Source organism: Anolis sagrei, chromosome 8 (assembly GCF_037176765.1).
Source record: "Anolis sagrei isolate rAnoSag1 chromosome 8, rAnoSag1.mat, whole genome shotgun sequence".
Classification (NCBI taxonomy): domain Eukaryota; kingdom Metazoa; phylum Chordata; class Lepidosauria; order Squamata; family Dactyloidae; genus Anolis; species Anolis sagrei.
The window spans coordinates 35260405-35273529 of record NC_090028.1 but is presented as its reverse complement, the minus strand read 5'-3'; positions in this window follow the sequence as shown (position 1 = coordinate 35273529).

Genomic DNA, 13125 nt, shown 5'->3' with positions numbered 1-13125 from the left:
CTTTGACCTGTTTTTTGTTGCAAACATGCCACAAGCACATTTTCAGAGATGTGAAAATGTACATTTAATGTATTTCATTTTTAGGATAGTGGACATTATATAGGAGACTAAATTGGACACTCAACTTATATTTGGGGATCAATTTGGGGCATGCTTTCAACATGGCCAGCCTGACATAATCTAAGTTTAGCCCCTGCTCTTTCCCATCACAAAGATACTCAACAATTCAGTGCAAATAATGAGTTTCTAAGGTGGCGTTCACACCCCATGGCATGTGTGCTTCAGCAAAGATACAATCGCCATATCAACAAGAGGTACAATAAAGCATTTTTTGAAAAGCAATCCCTTTCTCGCTAATCAGAGGTGACATGTTTTCTGGACCTCAATGACAAATGATTTCCCTATGAGATCCTTGGGGAGTTAAGAGAAACTCTGGTCAAGAGGAAGGAAGGGTTGGCTTTGGAGAACGGTTCTCCTTCCTTTTCCTGGCTTTGCCCTGTGCAGAGAAGAAATCTGATGCTCACTAAACAGCACTTTGTTTTATTCATTATTCAGAAAGCCCTTGAATGGTTCAAAGGTTCAACTACTACCAGGTCTACAGGTTCAAATGGTAAGGCTATTCATTAACCTTCACTTTCACAAGGTTTGGTGGAATTAACAATGGCTTCAGACCTCTTTCATTGTCGTGACTTTCATGGTGTTTATTGGTTTCTTAGTAGGGATGTAACAAATGCTCACATGTTTTCTCATTCTTCATGAGGAAGTGCCATGTTACACTGGGATATTCCTTTGAGAAAATGGCCAACAACCAGGAGATTTGGTTACTTATTTACTTAGGCGATCCCTCGTTGTCCAAGTAGGTTGGTGTATTGACAGTGGATCCGTAAGTGACTGTGGAGCCCTATTCTTGACCTGCATCTTCTCCCACAGTGAGAGCATTGGTTTCCGGATGGAAGGCAGTCCCAGTTGGGTTGGCTTGATGCATCTTCCTCTTGGCACGTTTCTCTCTTTCACCCTCCATTTGTGCTTCTTCAAATTCTACAACACTGCTGGTCACAGCTGACCTCCAGCTGGGGTGCTCAAGGGCCAGGGCTTCCCAGTTCTCAGTGTTAATGCTAGAGTTTTTAAGGTTGGCTTTGAGTCCATCTTTTCCTGCCCACCAACATTCCGTTTTCCATTCTTGAGTTCGGAGTAGAGCAGCTGCTTTGGGAGAGGATGGTCGGGCATCCGGACAATGTGGCCAGTCCAGCGGAGTTGATGGTGGAGGATCATCGCTTCAGTGCTGGTGGTCTTTGCTTCTTCCAGAATGCTGACATTTGTCTGCATGTCTTCCCAAGAGATTTGCAGGATTTTTCAGAGGCAACACTGATGGCATCATTCCAGGAGTTGCATGTGATATCTGTAGATAGTCCACGTATCACAGGTGTATAGCAGGGTTGGGAGGACAATAGCTTTATAAACAAACCCCTTGGTATCCCTATGGATGTCCTGGTCCTCAAACGCTCTCTGCTTCATTCGGAAAAATGCTGCACTTGCAGAGCTCAGGCGGTGTTTTATTTCGGTGTCAATGTTGACTTTAGTGGAGAGGTAGCGAAAATGGTCAACATTTTCTAACGTTACATCATGAAGCTGCATTTCTGGCATTGGAGAGGGATTGGCTGGTGACTGCTGGAAGAGCACTTTGGTTTTCTCAATGTTCAATGAAAGGCCGAGCTTCTCATATGCTTCTGCAAAGGTATTTAGAGTAACTTGTAGGTCATCTTCTTCTGAATGCACACAGATGACATTGTCATCAGTATATTGGAGATCTATAACAGATTTTTGTACATTGCATGCCATTCTGTGTGAAAAAATTGTTTACCAAAAAGACTTAGGGAAGCATTACTGTGTTTCTGTTTGTGGATTAATGCACAAATATGAACCCACGGTTACTTCTTCCCGGGGGAAAACAAATGCAAAAATGTCATTGTAACCACTGCTTTGTTTTTTCCTCTGAGATTTTATTGGTTTGATGAGACAAAAGATAATGAAGGTGTTATTACATGCACAGTGCCACCTGAGAATTGTGTGGAATTTGGGATGTCTTGGAGACAAGTGGCAGCAGGGAGGAGGGAGAGATGTTGAAGGGAAACTCATCAGATAAAGTCACAAGGAGGTCATCAATCACAGCTGCTGACAACCGTTTTGCCTTCGTTTGTTACCGATGTGAACATGCTTAATTATTTGTAGTGTAATTAGTTCATGAAATGTCGGGAAATGTCAAACTGTGTTCGCAGCACACATTTCGCCACAAAGATCAGGAGGAGAGACAAGTGTCGATGGGAGCTGTGGACAAAAAAAATGGCTTGATGGTAAGAAGGAAGCAAATGATGATCAAAAAAAATATTGAGATGAGGAGTGAGACCATTGCAAGAAGAGGTGTGAAACTTGGCAAAAAAACTGTGGGATTTTCAGTCCTCTTTTTGGTAGCCCCCCATCCTTTTTATCAGGAAATTCCCAAAATTGGGAGGGGGGTTTGGTTTTTGTGCCAGTAAGATTTGGTACATTGGTGCCAATAGAGAAACTTGAGAGGCTCATTTCTCTGTTATTTTTAGGCCTATCAGAATTAGAGTTGCCTCACCTTTAGGGCACATTTCTGACAGCAAGCTTGCCAAGTTTCAGAAGGTTTCATCAATTCACTCTCTTTTGAGAATTTTTAAAGTTTTACCATAACATTTTTAATAAAAACCCACAAGATTCTGGGAATTGAAGACCCAAGTGTAGGCCACAAGAGGGGAGGAGAATGGACACAGTCAGCCAGGCCTCTAATTGGCTGAGAAAGAAAGTGAGATCACACAGAGAGAGAAACCTCAACTCCCATCATGCCTCGTTGTAGTTGTAGTTGATGGGATTTATAGTTCACCTACAATCAAAGAGAATTCTGAACTCCACCAATGATGGAATTGAACAAAACTTGGCAGACAGAACTCCCATGACCAACAGAAAATACTGTAAGGGTTTGGTGGGCATTGACCTTGAGTTTGGGAGTTGTAGTTCACCTACATCCAGAAGGAACTATGAACTCAAACAATGATGGATCTGGATATATATATATACACACACACACACACACACACACATACATACATACACACACTCGCACACGCACATATATATATACACACACACACTAGCTGTACCCACCACGCGTTGCTGTAGCCAACCTTCCCTCCTTCTCTTCTTCTTTCCCTCCTTCCTTCACGCCCTCTTTCCTCCCTTCCTTCCCATCTTTCCTTCTCTTCTTCCTTCCTTCTCTATCTCTTTCCTTCCTTCCCCTTTTTTTCTTTCTCTTCTTCTGTCTCTCTTTTCTTTTTTCTCTCTTTCCTTCTTTGCTTCCCTCCTTCTTTTTCTAAATCTTCCCCCTTCCTTCGTTTCTTCTTTCCTCCCTTCGTTCCCTTTTTTCTTTCCTTCTCTCCTTCCTTCTCTAATTTTCCTTCCTTCTCCCTTTTTCTTTCCCTCCCTCTTTCTCTCCTTTCTTCCTTCTCTACCTCTTTCCTTCCTTCTCCCTTTCTTTCTTTCTTTCTTTCTTTCTTTCTTTCTTTCTCTCCCTCCCTCTTTCTTTTCTTTCTTTCTTTCTTTCTTTCTTTCTTTCTTTCTTTCTTTTTTTCCCCTCCCCTTCCCTCCCTCTTTCTTCCTTTTTTCTATATTGTCGTTTAGCTTTTCGTCATTTAGCTATTTGGGGGCTTTTTAAGTCCCTTCTGCTGTGTTTTGCAGTGTTTTTATGAGTGAAGGACATACATTGGATTGTTAGGTCTGTGTGTCCAAATTTGGGGCCAATTCCCCCAGTGGTTTTTGAGTTCTGTTCATCCCACAAACGGACATTACATTGTTATTTATTTATTTATTTATTTATTTATAAATTATTTATAAATAATTTATGACCCAGGCTGATGATCTGGAAAATAAAGTAATGAGAAGGTGGTTGGTTTCTAATATATGTCATTTCTTTCTGCTTGTGGGTAAACAGTATTTCTTGCTGTTTCTTTGTCAGTGTTGATGTGGAGAGTGTCTGGTTTGTCTACTCTGGAACATGCAACATAGAATTGTCCTTCTTTAGGGGTCCCTTTCAAATCTATGATACTATATGTCTCTGTATGTGAATCATATCTATCTATCTATCTATCTATCTATCTAGTATCTATCTATATCTATGGCTGGATGGCTCTTTGTTGTCTTGCCCTGGTGAAGGGAGTTGGACTGGATGGCCTTAAGTGTTTTCTGTTGGTCATGGGAGTCCTGTGTGCCACATTTGGTTCAATTCCATCATTGGTGTAGTTCAGAATGCTCTTTGATTGTAGGTGAACTATAAATCCCAGTAACTACAACTCCCAAGTGTCAATGCCTATTTTCCCCAAATTCCATCTGTGTTCATATTCGGGCATATAGAATATTCGTGCTAAGTTTGGTCCAGATCCATCATTGTTTGAATCCAAAGTGGATGTAGGTGAACTACAACTCCCAAACTCAAGGTCAATACCCACCAAAAACTTCTAGGGTTTTTTTGTTGGTCATTGGAGTCCTGTGTGCCACATTTGGTTCAATTCCATCATAGGTGTAGTTCAGAATGCTCTTTGATTGTAGGTGAACTATAAATCCCAGTAACTACAACTCCCAAATGTCAATGCCTATTTTCCCCAAATTCCATCTATGTTCATATTCGGTCATATGAAATATTCGTGCTAAGTTTGGTCCAGATCCATCATTGTTTGAATCCAAAGTGGATGTAGGTGAACTACAACTCCCAAACTCAAGGTCTTTGCCCACCAAACCTTTCCAGTATTTTCTGTTGGCCATGGGAATTCTGTCTGCCAAGTTTGGTTCAATTCCATCATTGGTGTAGTTCAGAATGCTCTTTGATTGTAGGTGAACTATAAATCCTTGTAACTACAACTCCCAAGTGTCAAGGTCTATTTTCCCCAAATTCCATCTGTCTTCATATTCGGGCATATGGAATATTCGTGCTAAGTTTGGTCCAGATCCATCATTGTTTGAATCCAAAGTGGATGTAGGTGAACTACAACTCCCAAACTCAAGGTCAATACCCACCAAAAACTTCTAGGGTTTTTTTGTTGGTCATTGGAGTCCTGTGTGCCACATTTGGTTCAATTCCATCATAGGTGTAGTTCAGAATGCTCTTTGATTGTAGGTGAACTATAAATCCCAGTAACTACAACTCCCAAATGTCAATGCCTATTTTCCCCAAATTCCATCTATGTTCATATTCGGTCATATGAAATATTCGTGCTAAGTTTGGTCCAGATCCATCATTGTTTGAATCCAAAGTGGATGTAGGTGAACTACAACTCCCAAACTCAAGGTCTTTGCCCACCAAACCTTTCCAGTATTTTCTGTTGGCCATGGGAATTCTGTCTGCCAAGTTTGGTTCAATTCCATCATTGGTGTAGTTCAGAATGCTCTTTGATTGTAGGTGAACTATAAATCCTTGTAACTACAACTCCCAAGTGTCAAGGTCTATTTTCCCCAAATTCCATCTGTCTTCATATTCGGGCATATGGAATATTCGTGCTAAGTTTGGTCCAGATCCATCATTGTTTGAATCCAAAGTGGATGTAGGTGAACTACAACTCCCAAACTCAAGGTCAATACCCACCAAAAACTTCTAGGGTTTTTTTGTTGGTCATTGGAGTCCTGTGTGCCACATTTGGTTCAATTCCATCATAGGTGTAGTTCAGAATGCTCTTTGATTGTAGGTGAACTATAAATCCCAGTAACTACAACTCCCAAATGTCAATGCCTATTTTCCCCAAATTCCATCTATGTTCATATTCGGTCATATGAAATATTCGTGCTAAGTTTGGTCCAGATCCATCATTGTTTGAATCCAAAGTGGATGTAGGTGAACTACAACTTCCCAAACTCAAGGTCTTTGCCCACCAAACCTTTCCAGTATTTTCTGTTGGCCATGGGAATTCTGTCTGCCAAGTTTGGTTCAATTCCATCATTGGTGTAGTTCAGAATGCTCCTTGATTGTAGGTGAACTATAAATCCTTGTAACTACAACTCCCAAGTGTCAAGGTCTATTTTCCCCAAATTCCATCTGTCTTCATATTCGGGCATATGGAATAGTCGTGCTAAGTTTGGTCCAGATCCATCATTGTTTGAATCCAAAGTGGATGTAGGTGAACTACAACTCTCAAACTCAAGGTCAATGCCCACCAAACCCTTCTAGTGTTTTCCGTTGGTCATGGGAGTCCTGTGTGCCACATTTGGTTCAATTCCATCATTGGTGGAGTTCAGAATGCTTTTTGATTTTAGGTTAACTATAATTCCAAGCAACTACAAATCATTAATTAATTTATTTTTTGCCTGATGGTCGCTCGTTGGTTTAGTAGGTGTCTTGTGGCCAAACTTGGCAGCAATTCATCCAGTGGTTTTTGAGTTCTGTTAATCCCACAAATGAACATTACATATGTCAAAGGCTTTTATGGTCGGGATCACTGGGTTGTTGTAGGTTTTTCGGGCTATATGGCCATGGTCTAGAGGCATTCTCTCCTGATGTTTCACCTGCATCTATGGCAAGCATCCTCAGAGGTAGTTCAACAGGGACAAATGCAAGATACTCCACTTTGGCAGGAAAAACGAAATGCAAAGATACAGAATGGGGAATGCCTGGCTTGAGAGCAGTACGTGTGAAAAAGATCTTGGAGTCCTCGTGGACAACAAGTTAAACATGAGCCAGGAATGTGATGTGGCGGCAAAAAAAGCCAATGGGATTTTGGCCTGCATCAAGAGGAGCATAGTGTCTAGATCTAGGGAAGTAATGCTACCCCTCTATTCTGTTTTGGTTAGACCACATCTGGAATATTGTGTCCAATTCTGGGCACCACAATTCAAGAGAGATATTGACAAGGTGGAATGTGTCCAGAGGAGAGCGACTAAAATGATCAAGGGTCTGGAGAACAAGCCCTATGAGGAGCGGCTTAAGGAGCTGGGCATGTTTAGCCTGAAGAAGAGAAGGCTGAGAGGGGATATGATAGCCATGTATAAATATGTGAGAGGAAGCCACAGGGAGGAGGGAGCAAGCTTATTTTCTGCTTCCTTGGAGACTAGAACGCGGAACAATGGCTTCAAACTACAAGAGAGGAGATTCCATCTGAACATGAGGAAGAACTTCCTGACTGTGAGAGCCGTTCAGCAGTGGAACTCTCTGCCCGGAGTGTGGTGGAGGCTCCTTCTTTGGAAGCTTTTAAACAGAGGCTGAATGGCCATCTGTCAGGGGTGATTTGAATGCAATATTCCTGCTCAGTTATTGTGGGTTTTTTCAGGTTATATGGCCATGTTCTAGAGGCATTTCTCCTGACGTTTCGCCTGCATCTATGGCAAGCATCCTCAGAGGTGAGGTCCTGACCTCTGATGATGCTTGCCATAGATGCAGGCAAAACGTCAGGAGAAATACCTCTAGAACATGGCCATATAGCCCGAAAAAACCCACAAGAACTGAGTGATTCCAGCCATGAAAGCCTTCGACAATATTAATGCTTCTTGGCAGGGGGTTGGACTGGATGGCCCATGAGGTCTCTTCCAACTCTTTGATTCTATGATTCTATGATTCTAGACCATGGCCATATAACCCGAAAAAACCTACAACAACTCAACATTACATGTGTGTGTGTGTGTAAATATCTATTTGTAGTCTGTGCCTGTTCCCAGCCAACCTTCTGCAGATGAAGTCTCTTTTTCAAGGTGAAAAACACAGTCCTTTGGTTTATCTTGGAAACAACATCATATACTTAATTTCTCTCCCTCTCCCTCTCTCCCTCTCCCTCTGAGCTTTTCATTTTCAAATAGATGGAGGCATCCTATTTAGCAGTTTATCCGAAGCGCCTCAGGCTGAGGCTGTGTTACAGTCAATAAAAATGGAAAGCTCCAATGCACCTTTTCCCCACCTTTTGTGTGTGAAGTGGCAGCCGTGAATTTAATAGAGGGGGAATGCTATGATTACTTAATGGCTTCCCAGACAGCCATGGCTTGGAGAATTAAATTTCACATCTGCTTTCATGGTGTTAATCTCTCTTCTCACATCCCGCCTGTTATGATGTGCGCGCGAGAGATAATGTTTAAACTGACTAAAGCAAAGTAAACCAGACAAGTCTGTTATTGGCTTTATAATTACATAATTAACTTTTTGTCTCTAATCGTTACGGAGGTAATGGTGCCGTTAAAATGGGCTTCTGGTGAGCAGAAACTAAATCAAAAATCAATAATCCATAGAACGCCATTAGGGCCTGTAACAGCCCTTGTTGGATTCGCTCAAATTTTTGTACCGCAAATGAATTTCATTAGGACACGGGACGTTATCATTGCCCAAGCTGACTTTCAAATGATAGGGAGGCAGCCCGGCCGTCGTAATCGCGGGCTGGCAGGAAGAACGGACACAACGTTACCATAAATTACCCCATGCTTGTAATGCAGTTATTGTAGAGCGATTGACCCCTTTGAAATTAATTCTATTTTCCACGAACCCTCCTTTATTTCTAATTTACATTATGATCATATATGTCTGAAAAATGATATCATAAAAAAGATTAATGTACTAATTACTTGTCTCCTTATCTTCTCCCCTGATGCCTACACCTTTGGACCGACTCCACTCCGGCATGTAAGTACGTCACTTATTTCATCGTGACAGGGGTAATGTATTTGTAAACTGTGCTATAAATATTGGAATCTCATAGGCCGACAGCAAACATATCTCATATTCAGGCACAACCCCCTCTTCTTCTTCTTCTTCTTTTTATCATCCCTGAGCTGTGTGTGCATCTCTTTCTCTCTCTGTGTGTGTGTGCATTCCTTTCCAAATGAATTTGGAATTGACAAAAATTTTCAAAGCCAAATTACTAGTGTGTCACTGTGAAATTAGGTTCTTGACCCCGCTTCTGATGTATGCTTATTTTTCTCCATATTTTCTCCTTCAATTTTATGCATCGCTATTCACTGCTGAAACCAGTGACATGGCTTTCCCAAAAGGGGGTAAGTAATACTTTAATACACCTATGAAATGAGACTGCCTCTCCTTCTTTTTTCATGAATATTCTGAAAGCAAGCTGTCAGTTCAGTCAATTGATATTCCTATGGTTCATTGCAGAGACGACAGAAACTTTCTATGACAGAACATATCTTGGCAAACTTTATTTTTTTATCTCTCTAGACACTTCCCACTTTCATTCTCCCAACTTTTGTGTGTTTTCTATTATTTTCCAAGATGTCCTACAGATGCCGAAACGTCGGAGGAGGCTGGAGGGATTGTTTGTTGGTTTAAACAAGATTAGCCACAAAGCTTCAGGGGTCATGGGGAAGGGGGGCAAGGCTGAGCTCAAACTTGTCAAAGGTTCAAGAGATCTGAAAGCAAAATTGTTTGGGAATAATGAGCAAAGGAACACCAAATATGGACTGATTTGGCATTCCTTTCACTAGGCACATTTCTACTGCACTGATTCATCTGAATTTAATCTCATCAGGAATTTACAAATGGGAACAAATGTGGAATAAAAAGTTGAAATATACCTATGCGATGGATTTAAAGGAAAATTGTAGGCCTGGGTAACAACGGAAAAATTTGTTTCTAAAATCGATTCGTTTTTGGGGGGTTTTTGCGTTTCGATATTTAAAAAGAATTCCGAAATTTTTCTTTTAAAAAGTTCGATATTTACGAAATTTCGTAAATGTTAAAAAAATTACGAAACATTAACTAAACAAATACGAAACAATAACGAATCGATTCGTTAATGGCGGACGCGACCGCACAATACGCTAAAAAACCTCCAAATGGGACAGGGGGAACTTCTGAAGCTTCCCTCTCCCTCTGTTGTTGACTGTTGGTGTGATATTATAATTTTTTCACTAATTAAACAAATACAACTATAAAACTTGCCCCAGACATGCGGAAATAATAACGAAACGACCTCAAAGCGATAACGAAACGAATACATAACGAATCCCAAGCATTTACGAAACGAATTTAAAAATTTGTTTCGTTTTTAAGTTGCTCCAGAATGGTTCGTTATTGCTTCGTTATAAAAAAAAATAACGAATTTTTAACGAATTACGAATTAACGAAACGAAACCGCCCAGCCCTAGAAAATTGGTATAGAATGTTCTATAGATGGTACCTCACCCCCAATAAATTAAGACACATGTATAAAAATGTCTCTGACAAATGCTGGAAGTGCAGTGAGCAAACGGGTACATTTTACCATATGTGGTGGTCCTGCAAAGAAACATCTAAATATTGGTCACTAATACACGAGGAAACACAAAAATTTCTGAAAATGAAGTTTAAGAAGAAGCCGGAGTATTATTTACTTGGCTTTACAGACCTGGATCTACAACTTGAAGAAAACAAAGACAAATTATTAACATATATTACAACGGCAGCGAGGATTATCTTTGCTAGATATTGGAAAAAAGAACAGATTCCTGTTATTGACGAATGGATAGATAAGGTTAAAGAAATAAGAGACATGGATGAACTAACTTTTTTGATGAGGAAAAATACCGGAAAATCGATTAAAAGGACAGACTGGACCCTTTTTTATGACTATGAAAAAAATAGAAGAAAAATAGAGGCTAAGAATACATAGATTAGACTAAGAAGTCTAATCTATGGATTCCACTGAGGCTGGAGTGGAGGTCATTTTAGAACTGTTGAGGTGTGTATGTTTTTTTTTTTTGGACTTTTTTCCTTTTTAAAATATTTTTTTTGGTTTTTTTAGGCCTTTTGGCCTTCTTCTTTTTCTTTTTCTTTTTTTCCTCTTTTGTTTTTCGGGTTTCCTACTTTTCTATCATCTATAGTATTGTTCTCCCTCTTTCCTTGTGTTGATGTCTAAAATGTTTAATAAAAAAATTATTTGAAAAAAAAAGAATTTACAAAGAGAACATTCATATTTGTTTCAACTAGTGACCATTGATGAAGGTTTAGTGCAGCGTTTCTCAACGTGGGGGGTCGGGACCCCTGAGGGGGTCACAAGAGGAGGTTCCAAAGACCTCCTTCCCGTACCTTGGGAAGTCTGACTTGGCCACGGTAGTCCATGCTCTGGTTACATCCCGTATAGACTACTGCAACGCTCTCTACGTGGGGTTGCCTTTGAAGACTGCTCCAGCATTCAGCAGCCATGTTGCTAACAGGAGCAGCACTCAGGGAGCATACAACTCCTCTGTTGCGCCAGCTCCACTGGCTGCCAATTTGCTACCGGGCACAATTCAAAGTGCTGGCGTTAGCCTATAAAGCCCTAAACGGTTCTGGCCCTACTCACCTCTCCGAACGCATCTCCTCTATGAACCGGCTAGGACACCAAGATCATCTGGGGAGGTCCTTCTCTCTGTCCCGCCTGCATCACAGGCGCGCTTGGCGAGGACAAGAGACAGTGCCTTCTCAGTGGTGGCCCCTTAGCTGTGGAACACCCTACCTGCAGATATCAAATCGGCCCCCTCCCTGCTGGCGTTTCGGAGGAAAGTGAAGACCTGCATTTGATTAAACAGTGTAATTGAACATAGGAATACGGAATAATGGATGATGAGACTGGATTCTGATTTTACTCTTGAGGTGCTAATGATTGTTATATGGATGTTTAAAGATTTATGTTACAATTGTTTTTAATTGCCCTATACTTGTCTCATGATGTTTTGTATTGATGTTGTTCACTGCTTTGACTCGCCTGAGGGCTGAGAAAAGTGGTATATAAATAAAGCAAACAAATAATCAAATAAATAAATAAATAAATAAAAAACACAGTATATCTCCTAGCCCAATATTTCTCAATCTGCAGGTCAGGACGCCTGGGGGGTTGTGACGGGGTGTCAGAGGGGTCACCAAAGGCCACAGAAAACACAGTATTTTCTGTTGGTCATGGGCGTTCTCTATGGGAAGTTTGGCCCAATTCTGTCATTGGAGGGGTTCAGAATGTTCTTTGATTGTAGGTGAACAATAAATCCCAGCAACCACAACTCCTAAATGTCAAGATCTATTTCCCCCAAACTCCACCAGTGTTTACAGATCCAGACTAATGTGAATCTTCTATCAATGGCTCAACTTTAGCGGAACAGCATCTTCATGTGAGATGGTTCTAACACTCAGACTACTACACCACACTAATTCTTACCAGTACCATTATTTATAAACAGTTTATCTAATCTCCCTAACTACTGTTTCACAACAACTAACCATACATTAACTCAACCCATTTAAGGTGTTCTGGCCACAAATGCCTTTTTAGTCCTTTCTTTAGAATAGTTCATTTTAGTGACCACTTCAATTCAATAGAAACGTATGCATCCATTCTATTTATCAGCAAGAACACGAACAAGACTTTGATTTGATGCCTTAAAAATGCAAATTAATTCTTTGAGCTGGGAATGACAACATCATTCATCATAAACATTGGTGTTTGATGTGATGTGTCTTTAACCCATACTAACCCGAGCTGGATATACACCCAGTCATAAGCAAAACAGCTGTGGGAATGCCAACATTGTCTGCAGAATGAATTGTGCCCATTGGAAGCAGCTGTTTTGTTATTTGAATGAGCCAGGATGTTAATGATTTCTTGTTCTTTTTTGTTTGTTTTGGAAATAGCTATCTGATGAGAAGAACACCATTACGGTGTTGCAGTTTGAATGGTTTTATTAAATAACTAGCTGTCCCCTGCCAGGCGTTGCTGTGGCCCAGACTGGCGATCTGGAAAATAAAGTAATAAGAACGTGTTGGTTTCTAATATATGCAATTTCTTTATGCATGTGGGTAAACAGTATTTCTTGTTATTTCTTTGTCAGTGTTGATGTGGAGATTGTCTGATTTGCCTACTGTAGAACATGCAACATATAATTGTCCTTCTTTAGGGGTCCCTTTCAAATCTACGATACTATACCTGTCATATACATATATATATGTGTGTATGTGAATCATATCTATTTATATCTATTGTTGGATGGCTCTTTGTCAGGAGGGCTTTGATTATGTTTTCTTGCCATGGTGAAGGGAGTTGGACTGGATGGCCTTAAGGTAGTATTTCTCAAACTGGGGGTTGGGACCCCTGCGGAGGTCATAAAGGGGTATCAGAGGGGTCACCA